Consider the following 16,528-nt stretch of genomic DNA (forward strand, 5'->3'; position numbering starts at 1 on the left):
CTTTGGCAGAGCACACTGACAGCAAAAAGCATAATCTTATAAGTCCATCCAAAGATGGCACAAGGTGGACCCCACTGGGTGAAGCCACAACTGACAGTTTTACAGACTCAAAACCAATGAGACATCATTCCTCTCCCTTAGTAAAACTTCATTATATGATTGAAATAAGGTATCTGGACACCATGTTGAACTAAAGAATAATGGTTGTTTGGTTGAAAATGTATTGACAAATGACTGCTCTGTAAGCAGCTTTCTCTCCTTCTTGCACCATCTGACCTCGGAAAAGGTAGGTCACATGTTTCCTTACCTTCTGAAATGCAGAAAATGCTATTGACAGTTTCAGAGTCTTGCTAAATCCCAAAGGATGGTGATTCAGAACTAAACTTCCTTCCAGGCATCTTCCCTCTTCATCACTCTTGACACGTGTTGGGTTATATTTTTTGCCCATCCACCTTTCACACTGTTTGTGGGAAACAGGGTAGGAAGCATTATTGCCTCATTCAAAGAAGGCGAGGTCTAACCTCACTTGCATCATGTCTAGGTCAGGCTTGAGGACCAGGGAAGATGGCTATCGAAGAGGTTTTTGCTTGATGGAATCTATTCACGCTGTGCGTTGTTGTCCCTTCAGCACCTCCCCACTGTAGTAATTAGGGTTAGAGTTAAATGTTGTCTACAGTTATTATGGGTTGGAGCACTCTTTAGTTTGTTCTTGTGATTACTTTCATTTCCCCATGTAGCTGTGTGTTAGCTTGTCTCAATCAACAGTCTCTTGTTCTGGGCTTGCAAAGCAGGAACCTTGCTGTATATCTCTCCTAATACATATATTCACAAGGATGTCGTTACGATGCAGTTCACGTGGCTGCCAAAAGGTGGTGCTGCAAACTGCAGCATCATGACAAATTGGACTCTTAGAGGTGCTGTGTCATCACAGTAGCAGCAAAGGGAGAGGAAGAGCCAGATGGGAATCCTAGACCAATGAGCAAAGATTTAGTGAGGTCTAAGGAGAGTGGAGAGTGGTAGCTCTGGCAAGGACAGTGAGTAGGTAGGGTTGTTGAACAAAGTGAGCAGAGGCACAGCACCTAGTTAAATAAACAAGAACTGAACATCCAACCCTCATTGAGTTCTGGAAACCTGAAGTCCATTGTGGGCATTTGTTTACCTGCGTGCACAGTTGTTTTTTTATTATTTAATTGAAATACGAATTTTCTGATATACCAGACTTGCACAATTCAGCTGGTTGAAAATGATGATGATGATGATGATGATTATTATTATTATACTTTTATTATTTATATGCAGTCCTTCTGACTGGGTTTCCACAGCCACTCTGGGCAGCCCCAAGCTAAAGAGATACTAACAACAACAACAAACAACAACAACAACAACAACTTATTTTTACCCCGCTCATCTGGCTGGGTTTCCCCAGCCACTCTGGGCAGCTCCCAAAAGAATATTAAAAACACAATAAAACATCAAACATTAAAATAAGGTTACCAGGTTTTTTTTCCAATGAATCCGGGGACACTTTTCAACTTCAATGGATTTTGTATGGGGACTGATTTGTAAATCCGGGGATTGTCCACAGGAAACAGGGACGTCTGGTAACCTTACATTAAAAACTTCTCCTGACAGGGCTGCCTTCAGATGTCTTCTAATGCTTATTTCCTAGACGTCTGATGGGAGGGCGTTTCACAGGGCAGGCGCCACTACCGAGAAGGCCCTCTGCCTGGTTGCCTATAACCTCACTTCTTGCAGGAAGGGAACTGCCAGAAGGCCATCAGAGCTGGACCTCAGTGTCCGGGCTGGACAATGGGGGTGGAGATGCTTCTTCAGATATACTGGGCAGAGGCCGTTCTCATATAATGGCAACTGTGCCCACCTGAGAGATGCCGGAAGTGAGTTGTGGTTAGTTGTTCTGCCTTCCTGCACTGGCAGCTAACTAAGGAGGACCTTATCAACAGAACTAGGAGGTTTGGTAAGGGATGGCAGCCAGAAAAAACACTACCATACATGTGCAAATCCACCTGCCCACACACAATGCACTTCAGCATGTCCACAGTTTGATAACATGTGATTTCATGTTGGATCCCACCCTCCTTTACCATATTATCCGTGGGTTGGGGAAATACAACGTAAGTGAGGGAAAATTCACCTTAGACTGCTGAGCACACATAGCCCCAGTCAATTGCTGGAATATTAGCCATATAACCATCAACATGCTTTTATTGTTTATTTATATTTTCTCTCCTTTTACCTTGTTGTACACAATTTTAGCAGCTTCTGGCTTATAAATCTGCCCGGGAAAGTAATTAAATGATAAGAGGAGCATCTTAAATGCCAAACGAGACCATGCTTTATCCAAGTTCAAGAGGAGTGGTGAGGGGTTGTGGTGGTGGTGGTGGTGGGGGGGGACACAGCACACAATCTAGGCTGAAGTGGATACTCAAGCATGCTAAGAACTAATTAATTGGACATGGGCTCCTAATAGCAGAAACAACCCTACTGTGTTTATGCCTCTCTATTAATATTGATTTCAAACTGCACAGACACAGGTTGTTAAGCTTATAAATTGGGAAGCGGAGCATTATAAGGCTTCCGACAGCTCTCATCAAGATGCGCCGGCACACCCGCCGTTCAAACAAAATACGCTGAAAATGGAGCTCCTTTAGGCAGAACAGGGTTCTTATTGTTGTTCTTATTGTTCTCATTACTTAGGTGATTTATATCCCGCTTTGCATCCTGGGCAAAATCTCTAAGTGGCCTACAAGAATCTGAAAGCGTTAAATATCAAAATAGAGTAAAAACCTACCAATAGAAACCGGGAAATTCATCACAAAAATCCCACCATTCACAGCTGCACAGCCAGCAACAAAGGAGGATAAAGACTCCTAATCCTAAACATAGGCCTGAGCAAAGCAAGTGAATATTTAAGAGATGCTTAAAACTTCCAGGACTTCCTGTTTGCCATGAGGGGAGAAGGAAGGCAGCGCCGCAGTGAACTGGCTGCTGGTTTTGGAGTTTTGGGGCAGCTCATAGGCAAGAAGCGCCCCAAAGAAGGTCCTGAGGACGACTGGGACATCAATGGGTCCTGGGGCAACCCAAAGTTTGTAAAGTATTTATTTTGAAATGGAAAATTGAAAACTTAATAAAAATTATTATTTTTTACACACACACACACACACACACACACAACACACAAACACATATTAATAAATATAACTTCCAACCAATGGGGCTTCTTATGGAACTGCTGGAACTGAAAAAGGTTCGTTTCCATGACGTTTTCAGGTGGCAAACTGTGGTGATACTGGTGCAAAGCACATTTCACACAGCAATGAATGTGGCTCTCAGTAATATTCCCACCACTAGCTACAAGAAGAGGAGGAGTTTGGATTTGATATCCTGCTTTATTGCTACCTGAAGGAGTCTCAAAGCGGCTAACATTCTCCTTTCCCTTCCTCCCCCACAACAAGCACTCTGTGTAGTGAGTGGGGCTGAGAGACTTCAAAGAAGTGTGACTAGCCCAAGGTCACCCAGCAGCTGCATGTGGAGGAGCGGAGACGCGAACCTGGTTCCCCAAATTATGAGTCTACCACTCTTAACCACTACACCACACAAGATATTCATCCCAATCCAGATAGGAGCACCTCTGAACACACACAGTTCCCTATCCTGATTCAGCAATTGGGACTTACAGGGCCAATAAATGCACCCAGAAAAGTGCAACAATGGCTTATACGTTACCTGGTTGGCAGTTCTGAACAAGTCATAGCCATTTCCCACTGTTTTGTGAATCCCGTGCATTTAAAATGCTATTTCATAGTGAAATATACTCTGAGTCCTGCATTCTAGGATCCTACCTGCCTATTCTTCTGGGATCCAAGCTTAGAATATAACACGTAGGTCCCTTAAAGGGTGTCACAGGCACCAACATGAACAAAACACAGTGGTACCTTGGTTCCCGAACGGCTCGGCTCCCAAATGCTGCAAACCCGGAAGTAAGTGTTCCGGTTTGCGAACATTTTCTGGAAGCCACATGTCCGCTTTGGCTGTCGGCATTGTTTCTGGAGCCAATCCGCCAATCAGAATCCGTGCCTTGATTTGAGAACGTTTTGGAAGTCGAACGGACTTCCAGAACGGATTCAGTACCCCACCCCACCTCCACTTCTCCCCCCATCCCCGCACTTCTGCGGAGCGCGCCACCCCCCACTGCGTACCACTGGGCGTAGGCCTCCCCCCCTTCGCCTGCTCACCCACAGTCAGTTACTGCCTGCCTTGCCCCCACCCACCCATTCACCCCTCCTACCTACCCTCTCCCCAGCTGCCCTGGCCCAGACACACTTGGGAATGGTGCCAAAACCAGGAAAAGAGAGAGGTGCCCAACTGGAGGGAGGTGGCTGCCCAAGGGAAGGAGGGAGGGAGGCACCAACTTGCAGAAAATATTGCCCCCCTAAATATTTTATTAGAGGCCCCCGCAAGAACCAGGGCTCCATGGAGTTGGCACCTATGAAGGGTGACCATTTTCCCCCCCTATCCAGTACGAGGGAGAATCAGTTCCGATATCTTTCTTTTTGAAATGCCCAATTCCCCATCTCTCTCCCCCCCCCCGCCCACAACAAAGCAAACCTAATATACAGAGATATCGTAACAGGCTCATTCTGCTGGACCAGGGCTTTTTGCGTGAGTAGCACGCTTGGAATTCAATCAAGGGTTTAAAAATAACAATAATCTGAGAGTCTTTTTCGAGTCTCTTGCCACTGCGATATTTTAGGTGATTGTGTTAGATTTTTATTCCAAGAGCCTCAGAGGTACTAGCTCACTGTCAAGATAATTAGGTAAACGCTGTACCAAGATGTAACTATTTAGGAAACAAAAGAGAAAGTCTCAGCAATATTTAATGTTTCATTCGTTGCTGTGCTTCTGTGCTTTGTTTCTTACAGTATGACAGCCTCAGGGAAGTGAGGCATTATGTAGGACTAAGACTTCCAAGTGTCCCTATTTTCCAGGGACAGTCCCGGATTTACAGAAGCTGTCACTGTTTCTGATTTGACCCTGGAATGTCCCACCTTTCCTGAGGATGTCCCTATTTTCATTGGAAAAATGTTGGAGGGTATGGAGTTATGAGACCCAGTTAGATGGTCAGGGAATAATAATAATAATAATAATAATAATAATAATAATAATAATAATAGAATGAGACATCCCCATTTTCATCAGAGAAGTGTTGTAGGGTATGTAAGAATCCTTTCCCCTATCAAATGGACTACTAAGGTTCTTTGCAAATTCTGACCTCTTCACCTTTATGCTTCTGGATTTTGTGATGCTCAAAAAACTTTCTGAAATGTGTACAAAAAGATGGGGTTGTATTCAGCTTAGTCATAACCAGGGTAGACTCATTTAATTCAATGGACCAAGTTGACTTAAATCTGTGGATTTCAATCTTGAAAGATTTTTGGCAGAAGGTAGCTGAAACCATCAACAGAACAGTACAGAACAACCTTACATTTACAGAGCAAAATATCCTCTTGAATTATATACCCAGCACATGGAACCTTACAAAAGAACAATACGAGTGAACTCTCCGTGCCCTTACAACAGCAAAAAGACTGATCCTGATGAATTGGAAAAATAAAAATGTGCCTCCCCTTTTACGATTGGATTAAAGACTTTATACAAACTCGCAACATATGAACAACTTGCATATAAACGCAGACTTGCCATGGACAAATTCAGTGATATTTGTGGTTTTTGCACATGTTTTCCAAACATAACATCCCATCTTATACAATATAACAAACCTTTGGCTATCACAGCCTAGCACTTCCGTCAACCTCGACTAATGGTTTTCTAACTTTATTTCTGATTTTGCATTTTATTTTAATAGTTATTGATATAAAGTCCAAATCCTTCTTAGTTCTTTTTCGCAATAATTCATATAGTTCCCCTTACAAAACTTCTTGCAACCCTACAAGCGATGTCAATTGATTACAATTGTCTTTCAAATATACAATAAAATAAAATCAAAGTTTATTGCGTTAGCGATTTGGCCGTAGCACATAGAAAGGAATCCAGGCAGTAACCTGCCACAATTATACAGAGAATATGTTAGATACATTTGCAAAGCGACAGATATAAAAACATGATAAATAAAATAATTACATTTCTTCCAGTCTTCCAGGAAAGTCTGGTTTTGCTGGTTCCGAAGTTTCCCAGTTTATTTCACCAACTCGGAATAGTCCATCAGTTTCATCCATTCTTACAAATACTGTAATAGGTTAAGATCTGGTGAAGTATAATAATAACCTTGTAAAATATACAGTTTTGGGTCCCCCCCTCCTTTATTTTCCCTTCTACACGGGTTCTGTTTCTCTTTTTCATTTTCGTCTCACCATGTTTAGTGCACATATAATTATTAACTTTTTGAACTTTCAATAAAGATTTTTTTTTTAAAAAAAGTGTTGATTTCAATAAGCCTACGTCGACTATGAAAGCAGAATAGAACCCATGTCTTATAAAGATAAGATACGTTTAGATACAAGCACTTTGAAAAAATGCACATTGGAAAATGTGTGCTTTGTGAGAAAATGCATCCAAAAATGTGCATTCAGATATGAAATTTCCATACAGGTTTCATTTTAATTCCAGAGTAATGCCAAGGAACACAAGCAAAACTGACACAAACAAAAACGAGGCACAAAGGATGGGATTTACGAATGAACATAGTGAAATTGACGTGGACCAAAATGGGACACAAGGGTTGGAACTTATCAATGAACACAAATGAGGCTTTTTATGAATGAACACATATGAAACTTAAATGGACCAAGTAGGACTCAGGAAAGTCTCCAGAGGGCACTACGTCGGCCACCATAGCCCCTTTCATTAAAAAAGAAAAGAAAAACACCTCACAACATTTTCTGTACTTCTGCAAACCTTGGGGTTTTCCTCAAGCGTGCTGACATCCTCTTCTGTGTGGGTGGTGGTGTTTTCGCTGTGCTAGTTTTGGTACTCACAGAATGAGTTTCCCATTAGTGTAGAAGATGAAAATGAAATAAATCACGAGGGCCCCCCCCACCTGCTATGGTACAGTCCAGAAATTCCATTGTAACCTTGCCACAACCCTGCAAAATAGAGTGTGCCGAGGGGGGAACAACTGGCCTAGGGTCTTCCAGTGAGCTTCATGGGCAGTGCCGGATTTACATATAAGCTAAACAACTATAGCTTAGGGCCCCACTCTCTTGGGAGTCCCCCCAAAAAATTAAAGGAAAAAAACAACTGCATGTACATTTCCAAAATATAAGATAAAAAACCAATAGAATAAAATCTACATACAGCAACAGTGTTTGGTGTTTTGTAGGTTCTTATGATGTAAGTAATGGGCCCCCAATCATTTTAAGTTAGAGCTTAATAATTATTTCACTATTAATATACTTCTTAATTGTATTTCAGTTCAACAATTACTTTGATAAAATACATATTTTGTTATATTTTGTTATGATACCTATTAGGTCCATAAATTACCATATGGCATATATTCAACATAAAATACAACGACAATTTGTTGTTGATAAAGGACAGCTGGACATATATTACCTTCAGTAGCTTAGGGCAGTGTTTTTCAACCTTTTTGGGGCAAAGGCACACTTGTTTCATGAAAAAAATCACGAGGCACACCACCATTAGAAAATGTTAAAAAAATTAACTCTGTGCCTATATTGACTATATATAAAGTAATTTTTCAATTTTTCCCACGGCACACCAAGCAACATCTCGCGGCACACTAGTGTGCCACGGAACAGTGGTTGAAAAACACTGGCTTAGGGCCTCATAAAACCTAAATCTGGCCCTGACCGCAATCCAGCCCAAGTTGGGCACATGAAGACTGTCATCGCCTTATGCACCTTTTTGGGGTGGGGGGGGCGGTGGCAGCAGGGGGAATGAGCCCAATTGAATTTTCAGTTCCACTTCTGGGTAATTATGCATAGGATCAGGCTGCATGCCCCATTGCATTTCAGTGGATCCCAGAAATATAATATACTCCCTTCCTCAGAATCTACACACACAAACACACACAGAGAAAGTGTGTGTGTGTGTGTGTGTGTGTGTGTGTGTGGTTTAGATGTTAATATTGGAAAATGCCCCCCATGTAGCTTGCCAGATAATTAAATGAGGGAGACCCAAGAACAGAATCAGCTTTAACTTGCAAATGTTCGCAAGCGTTTGTTTTTAGACTCAAGCAGGATCATTAGGCAAAAGCATTTAGCACTCGATGCACAGGGATTTAGCGGTGGGACACCCATTAACATTGCCAGGAGATACGTAGCTCAATCCCAGACATACAAATGTTAACTTAATAGAATCCTCCTGCATAGATTAAAGGCACTATTAAGAGGACGGAGGAAAAAGAGCAATCTATGCCGAAACAATTCCATCAGATTGAATCGGAAGCTTCCTAAACTTAATGGCCGTTGAAGTTAGTGTGCTGATGTCCATAGCTGGTGTTCCAATGCTGGGCATTTGATACCTGCAGAGGAATATCTTGGCTCCTTTGAGCCATTGGCAAGGAGATGTATCTTCGCCTCTGAAGCCAAGGAGAGACCATGGACCAGAAACTCAAAAAGAAGTCCGCCAGTGATTTCTTCTGCAGCCATCGGAGTTGGGTCTGCTCTGCTCTGCCTCCCCTCCTCCTCCTCCATTGGTCCATCTGTCTGACCAGTGCTGGGTTACTAAATAAATTGTTCCTTGGACGTTCCTTGCTGCACTAACTGTTGAATAGTTTGTTTAAAGGTAGGGTTCATAAAGGTAGGGTGTGTGCCACTTTAAGGGCCAGGGTGCATATCCTGACCTACTTTTTGCAGCAGTGAGGGGGTGTAACAGATGCTCATAGGCCACAGTGATTAGCTCTGTCAGCAATTGTGTTTGCTCTATAATGTGCTTTACTCTGTACCTTACCCCACTGGTGGGTGGATGGGTGATGATTATAACCACTATGTAAGATGTATGTTTGGGGAGTTTTTGTTATTAAACCTTGTAAAGATCTCTTTGCATTTCTTTAGTGATTCCATCTGTGGCATGTTTCAAATGCCCAATACTAACAAGTACAAAATAATCCCTCTGCAGCGCCACAAATCCAACACAATGGTGTAACGTTGGAAAATGTCGATCACTTCTCCTACCTGGGCAGTTATTTTTCCACAAGGGCCGACACTGATACCGAAATCCAGCACTGCCTGAGCTCTGCGAGTGCGACTTTCTCCTGATAAAGCAATGATTCTTCAACATCTACTTTGTTGGACTGGTCATGTTGTGTGGGTGCCTGATTATCGTCTTCCAAAGGACCTACTCTACACCCAAATTAAAAATGGAAAGCGTAATGCTGGTGGTCAACAAAAGAGGTTCAAAGACTCTCTCAAGGCAAATCTTAAAAAATGTAGTATAAACACCGACAACTGGGAAACACTTGCCTGCAAGCTCTCCAATAGGAGAACAGCCTTTACGAAAGGTGTCATGGGCTTTGAAGACACTCAAACTCAGGACACAAGGGAGAAACATGCGGGGATTCTTTGCTGGAGCCTCCCGCGTGCAGGACTAGGTCAACTGCACACGGGATTCCAGTTGCCTGGGATCTGCGGCCAGCGCCTCACATGCGTTCCCGCACGGGCACCGGCCAAGCCTGCGAACGGGACGGCCGATAATTCCGGAGCTAAAACTCACACCGGCCGTTGTCCACCAGGCTAAATCTGAAGGTGCGTGAGTAGTCAGACGAAAAAGAGTGCCTCGTAAAAGTACCTGCGAGCACTTGCTACCTCCTAAGTTGTTCCATTAATTTAAACCTCTGGAACCAAAAAGTCTAGGCGGAGGGATCTCAGTGGCGAGACGCCTACTGAGCCCTACTTTCGCTTTCACTCCTAAACGGAAGGATACATAAAATAGTGCATAACATTAACATTAACTTAAAGCAAATAATCGCGGGTTCAAAGGAACCCACGAAGTGTATTCCCACAGAAACATGCTAAGAGGAAGGCAGGCTTGGCAAATCCACACCATGATCAACTCCTGCCCAGAAACCAATGTCCCCACCGTAGAAGGACATGTGGATCCAGAATTGACCTCTACAGTCTCTTACAGACTCACTGTTAAAACCATGTTTATGGAAGACAATCTTACTTGGCTACGAGTGATCGCCAAAGAAGAAGACTAAATAGAGTAGGCCCTGTCCTATAGGCTTTTACGGGCCTGGAGACAACCAATCAAAATAATATTGATTTGATCTTGAAATAAAATTACAATAAAGCTTTCAATGCGAGCCTCCCCCTCCCCAGATTTTGACTGCCTAAGGGCCTCCACAAGGTTTTCAGTAAAAATACAAAAAGCAGTAGATATAAAAACCAGTTAAAACCCTGGGCAATCTTTTTTTTTTTTTGTGAGACCTCAGGAGTTGCGGGTGGGGGCCCCTGCAGTGTGGGTGCTCAGGCACCCAGAGCCCCTTATAGTATTTAGCGCTCCTGGTTACTTACAGACTCACCGTTAAGACTGTGTTCATGGAAGAGAATCTTACTCGGCTGCAAGTGATCACCAAAGAAGATGCCCCTGGATACCTGAGTGCCAGCAGGGTCCGGTTTTGGTGCCTAGAAAAGCTACAGGTATCTAGGAGAAGGTGTGGTTGGCTTGTATGGTGCTGGAAGCCCTGAGAGGAAGCCAAAGGCTACACCTCCCATTTGTAAGACTGAAGGGCACAACAGGATGCCATCGGTGGCACTGCAAGGTTTGGAAGGAAGGCTGCACAGGACGGCTTCTGCGTCCCGACCACTGCCATGCTTTCTTGGGGAGGGCCTTCTCAGTGGTGGCACCTGCCCCATCGAATGCCCTCCCACCAGATGTCAAGGAAATAAACAACTATCTGACTTTTAGAAGACATCTGAAGGCAGCCCTGTTTTTAATGTCTGATGTTTTATTGTGTTTTTAATACCGTGTTGGAAGCCTCCCAGAGTGGCTGGGGAGGACCGGCCAGATGGGCAGTGTATAAGTAATAAATTGTTGTTGTTGTTGTTGTTGTTGTTAGTGCTTTTTTCAAAAAAAATGTTTAGGGGTATTCTCATTTTGACTCAAGAAAATCACCATTTTATAGTTCAAATTGGGAAAAATAAATACAGTAAATGGACAAAAGTACAAAGATTCACAAAGCGTTTAGGGGTATGTGTACCCCTGTATGTGCTGGAGGAGACTCTTGAGAGTCCCATGGACTGCAAAAAGATCAAACTCATCCATCCTTAGAGAAATCAGCGCTGAGTGCTCACTGGAAGGACAGATCCTGAAATTGAGGCTCCAGTACTTTGGCCACCCTGGAAAAGACCCTGGCGTTGGGAAAGATGGAGGGCACAAGGAGAAGGGGACGACAGAGGATGAGATGGTTGGACAGTGTTCTCGAAGCGACTAGCATGAGTTTGGCCAAACTGCGAGAGGCAGTGGAGGATAGGGGTGCCTGGCGTGCTCTGGTCCATGGGGTCAGGAAGAGACAGACATGACTGAACAACAACAACATTACCCCTGCATCCCCCCAGAAAAAGAACTGATTGTTATTATTTGTTCTCCAGGAATGCCTACCCTGGTCATTCCCTCTTCCTCTTCATCTACCACTTACCAGGTGATGGGAAGGGAACAGACTGGTTCTTTTTTTCTTTTCTTTTTTGCATTCCCCCAATGAAAAGGAAAAACAAAGGGAACACTCAAATGGTAGAGCAGGGGACGTGGAGAGCATGGATTTATTAATCTAATGCATATACTGCCTTTCTCCGAGTACAGGACCCAAGGCGGCTCACAGCTTAAATGGAAACAGATGCAAGTAAATATGCACATTAGAAAACAATTAAATTAGTAACCCCATTAAAAATAGCATACCAGAACTCAGTTCTGGCACCTCTCAGGTGGGCACCATTGCCATTATAAGAGGTGTTCATGGTGATTTCTGGCACCTCTTTTTCTAGAAGAGCAGCACTGTTTAAAATCATATAAAAGCGCGCGCGCACGCACACACACACACACACAACATGCAACACTAACCCTCAGAAGACCCTGCCATAGCAGCCCAATGCTTGTTGGAACCAAAAAGTCTTTGCCTGCTAGGAAAAGGAAAACAGAGGGTGGATCTGGGGGGGGGGGGATGCTATAAATGAGTCAGAAATTAGATCGTTATAACAAAAGAAAGAAATCCCTATGGAAAACAACGTATAAAATTGTCTTGCTCGCTGGTGCCATCTGGTGTTGCATGATTATAGCGCGTCCAAATTGCTGTTTCTTTACTAAGGTAGCTGAGTCCAGAGAGGGGGCTAGCCAAGAATCTGGTTCAGATGACATACAAGACCCTCTCCTGCTCTAGCAGTCTATGATTCTAAATCATATGACAGTGTGAGATGGTGGTCTGCACAACTCTGTTCCTGATTTTCCCAATCTGTCGCTACACAGAATCTTATAAAAGATTTTTTTTTTTTAAATGCATTTTCTTCTGCTTCTGAGAGCCGGTGTTTGACCTGCTAACTTGTGAGTTGCTGCCAGGTGGCAGTGCTACACAGAGCAAGCCAACACAGAACTTGCAATGTGAACACCCTCTTTAAAAGTGCTAAGCAACTACCTACTGATCACATATCCTATCCATGAGACTCTGGGCCCCTCCAGGCAGGCACAATTTTTTTTGCAAGTAACATGCCATCGAAACCATAATAGTTCACAAGTGGCAAATTTAGGCTGAACCATCCAGCCACCATTTGGGTTTATGAATCATTCTGTAGCGCTTCCCAAACATGATCACATTATTTCCATCTGGAGGGGCACTCCTGCACTGTAGCACCAATAAATAAATAAATTGGTGGTATCAGGCAAATGGTGGTAAATAAATTGCCTCAACATTGCTGGATCAGGCAGGCTAAGTATGTGCTTAGGGCAGCAGCAGAGCAGGGCCTCCCCCTTGCAAAATGAGATTTCTTGTTCTCTCCCCCCCCCCCCAAAAGAATTTGACAATAGATTTATTTATTTTTAAAGGCATGGAAGGAGGCGGTGAAATAATGCGAGGAAATCAGATCCTGTCCTGTGTTGCAATAAATCTATGTTTTATTACTTTTACGTGCTTCTGAGTTATACATACTGGGGTTGTTTTTAACACACAATATTATATTATTATTCATCTGAAGATCTCAGGGCGGTTTGCAGCATAAAAGCACAAAATAAAAGCACAAAATAAACAAGAACAAAGCAAACCAATAACACAAACACACTCCCTATATGTGTATATATAAATTAGTGTGCATTGTGTAATTTGGATTATTATTTTTTTGAAAAAAACACCACCACCAGATAACTGAGATAAGAGGCAGGATAAAATGTAACCAGTAAAATGTCATTTTGCGGTTTAGTATTGCTTTGGCTTTGAACTAAACATGTGAATTACATAAAGGTGTTGTGCAGATGTGGCCTGACTCAGGTCCATTAATTTCAGTGGGTCTACCTTCAGTAAAATTTGGCTGAGTTCTACCTTGGGTAGAACCAGGCCTATGTTTCCTGGTTCATAGGAAGCTGCCTTTTACAGAGTCAGACCACTGGTCCAATGAACTCGCAATTGTTTCCACTGACTGGCAGTCGATTTCCAGGGCTTCAGAGCCCTACTTGGAGATGCTGAGGATTGAACCCAGGTCTTTCTGCATGCAAAGCCGATGCTCTACTGCTCAGCTGCAGCAGTAGCTGCCTTGTCCCGGCTTGCTCCTCTGCCATTTGCCGCTCCTCTTAGGGCTCCTGGTTCCCGGCTTCCATTTCCCTTGGGACTGTTGCCTATGGATCAGCCTTGACCCCGGGTCCAGTAATGCGAGACTTCTTCTTTTTATTTAATAAAGAATTTATTAATATTTCAACACAAAGCAAACAAAGCAAAAACATACAACAACAAATACATACAAACTACAAAATACAAAAAACAAGCAATAAACAAAATACATACCTACCACCCCACCTAACACAAAACACACCAATTTAATTGATATCACCTTATTTCGAATCTTAATTAGGGGACTTCCTCACGCCCTCTCTTCTGCGTTCAATTCAAATTTACTGTAGTAACTTTATAACTACTTTAACTCCTATTTTACAATCATTGTTAATCCTAATCTAACCTCTTATCTCTATCAACTTCTTAATAACCATAATATATAACCTAAAAATAAATCACAATCTAGTAATGCGAGACTTCTCCGCAAAGCAGACACTTTTGTGTCGAACCATCACGAGCCCCACCCACACAGCTGATGCCTTTGTGAGACAGCAGCAAACACCTTGCCGTTCACATAAATTATTTTTCGGATGCGTTGGGAACAGGAGCCGAGTTCATCAATCTGCAAAGTTGCACAAATTAGATCATCTAAGCAAGGGGAGCCCAGCGAGGCGAGGCGTAATCAGCACTATTGGCTGTTTATGGAATGATTTATTTGAAAAGGGAACAACGGGAAATTCCGGCTTTGTGTTATCTCAACGCTTTCCCAGCTCGGCACATGATAGACTTATCTAGTGAAGTCTGAGCCAATGCAATAAATTCATTATAGCACACTGACATGCTGGAGCTTCCCCAGTCGCAACAAATCAATTCATTATGTAGACGAAGAGGTGTATTTCAACTTAGTAGCATCAACATCAGAGAATATTCTATAACCTTGGTCAGATACTCACTTTGTTAGGTAGGGTCTATTTTGAGGAGTCAGGCTGGGGTGGTGGTCTTAAAGTATGGCTCCATTTTAAAACAGTTTTGAAGCACTTTTGGCAGGTTTAAAAACATTTAAAAGCATTTGCGGCAGCGGCCTTGCGCTCAAGGGTTGAGTTGCTCGTCTTAGAGGTCCACCTATCCTTTTTGAAGGGAAAAATTTGTTACCTATGAAAATCTCTGTAAGGGACGCGGGCCTGGCCAGGACACATACTTGTGGCGTTCTAACATTTTTGGAGAAGCCTTGTCTCCCCTTTCCCTTTAAAAATGAGGGTCTATGCTTTACACTCAGCAGGAAGGTCCATTCAAAATAAAATACGTCGTTGTTTTGCTTCTGCTTTTTGGTGTTCACAGGTGTCAAAGTTAGCCTCCTGGCCCTGCTCCTCCAGTATACCACAGCCATGGTATAGCCAGTATGAATCCCTGGTTGGTCTTTCATTGACCATAAGCAATATCCCATGTAGTTGGTGGCGACACTCCCTGGAGAGAAATGCCCCACCTTCAGCGGTGGAACATATGCCGAAGGCAGGTGTTCTCCCGAGGGGGCAGGGGGCTCGGAGGGCCCCCTACCAAGTGTGAAATAGCCGCTTGGGTACACAGAGCGGTGTGCACGCCTTGCAGCAGGGACGGAGCAAGACACCCATGGGGACAGAGCGAGCCATCAATGGCGGACATTCGGCGCACCGTCGCCTGTGACTCCCAAGCCTCCCCCGTGCTGTCAAAATGAAGGAGGAAGGGGGCTATGCCACTGGCAAAGCGGCACAGCTCCCCCCTTCCCACGATGGCTCAGGGTAGGCTTGGGAGTCGTGGGAGTCGTGGGCGGGCGGCATGCCAAATGTCACCCCCCTCAGCTAAGGCACCCAGGGTGGACCGCCCCCACCGCACCCCTGCCCACCTTGCCCATCTTTGGGGTTTTACTTTGGCTTTTGTTTTGCGATCAAGGGGTGAGTTGCTGTTTGTAGAGGTTAACCTAATCTGTTTGAAGGGAAACATTTGTTTCCTATGAAAATCGCAGGCCTGGCCAGGGCTCAGGATACAGGAAGTGCCACCCTGCTCTGCCAACACCACAGTTTCTCAATCTACCAGATTTGCACAAAACAGCAGACGTGTGTGTGTGTTGTTCCAAGCCAGGAAAGCTGAGATCCATGGGTAGTTCTTTACATGTGCACATACACCTTTTGTGATCTACCATGCTTGCACAAAAGAGCAATCCAAAAATAAAAATAAGCGATGCCTCACTTGATGTAAAAATTGGGGTTTGGCTTTTGCTGCCCAACTTCCCAATGGGACGCCGAGTCCCTTAAGTCCATGATCGGTCAGAGAAAAATGGATGGAGACTGGATCCAGTGGAAAGCAAGGCAGATATTTATTTTTCTGTTGCAACAGAGCTCCCTCCCCTCCTTCCAAGGAGGGAGAGACCCTGAACAAAAGTGTGCAAGAACCTTTAAAGACTTTTGACGTTGCCCAACCCCCCTTAACCAAAGACCACCCCAAAATCATCATACACGCATCATAGGAGGCCGTCTACAGCAGAAATCCTGTCTGCCACGATACCTGATAATGGTCGCTGATTGCATTACCTGGGCAACCTGGCCATTCTTTTGCGATAGTTAATACTTAAGTTCCTGAATCCATTCATTCACAAATATGCCCTTAAGACAGGATTTTTAAGTGAAAAGACCATGGGAAGGTTTTCCCCATTTGCCACCCTTACTGCAGAGGAATATTTGAGGTCCTTGGGAAAGTAAAAATGGTTTCAGGATTGCTCTCCTGTACTATTTCAGAAGAAGG

Source organism: Lacerta agilis, chromosome 13, assembly GCF_009819535.1.
Source record: "Lacerta agilis isolate rLacAgi1 chromosome 13, rLacAgi1.pri, whole genome shotgun sequence".
In the NCBI taxonomy this organism is placed as follows: Eukaryota; Metazoa; Chordata; class Lepidosauria; order Squamata; family Lacertidae; genus Lacerta; species Lacerta agilis.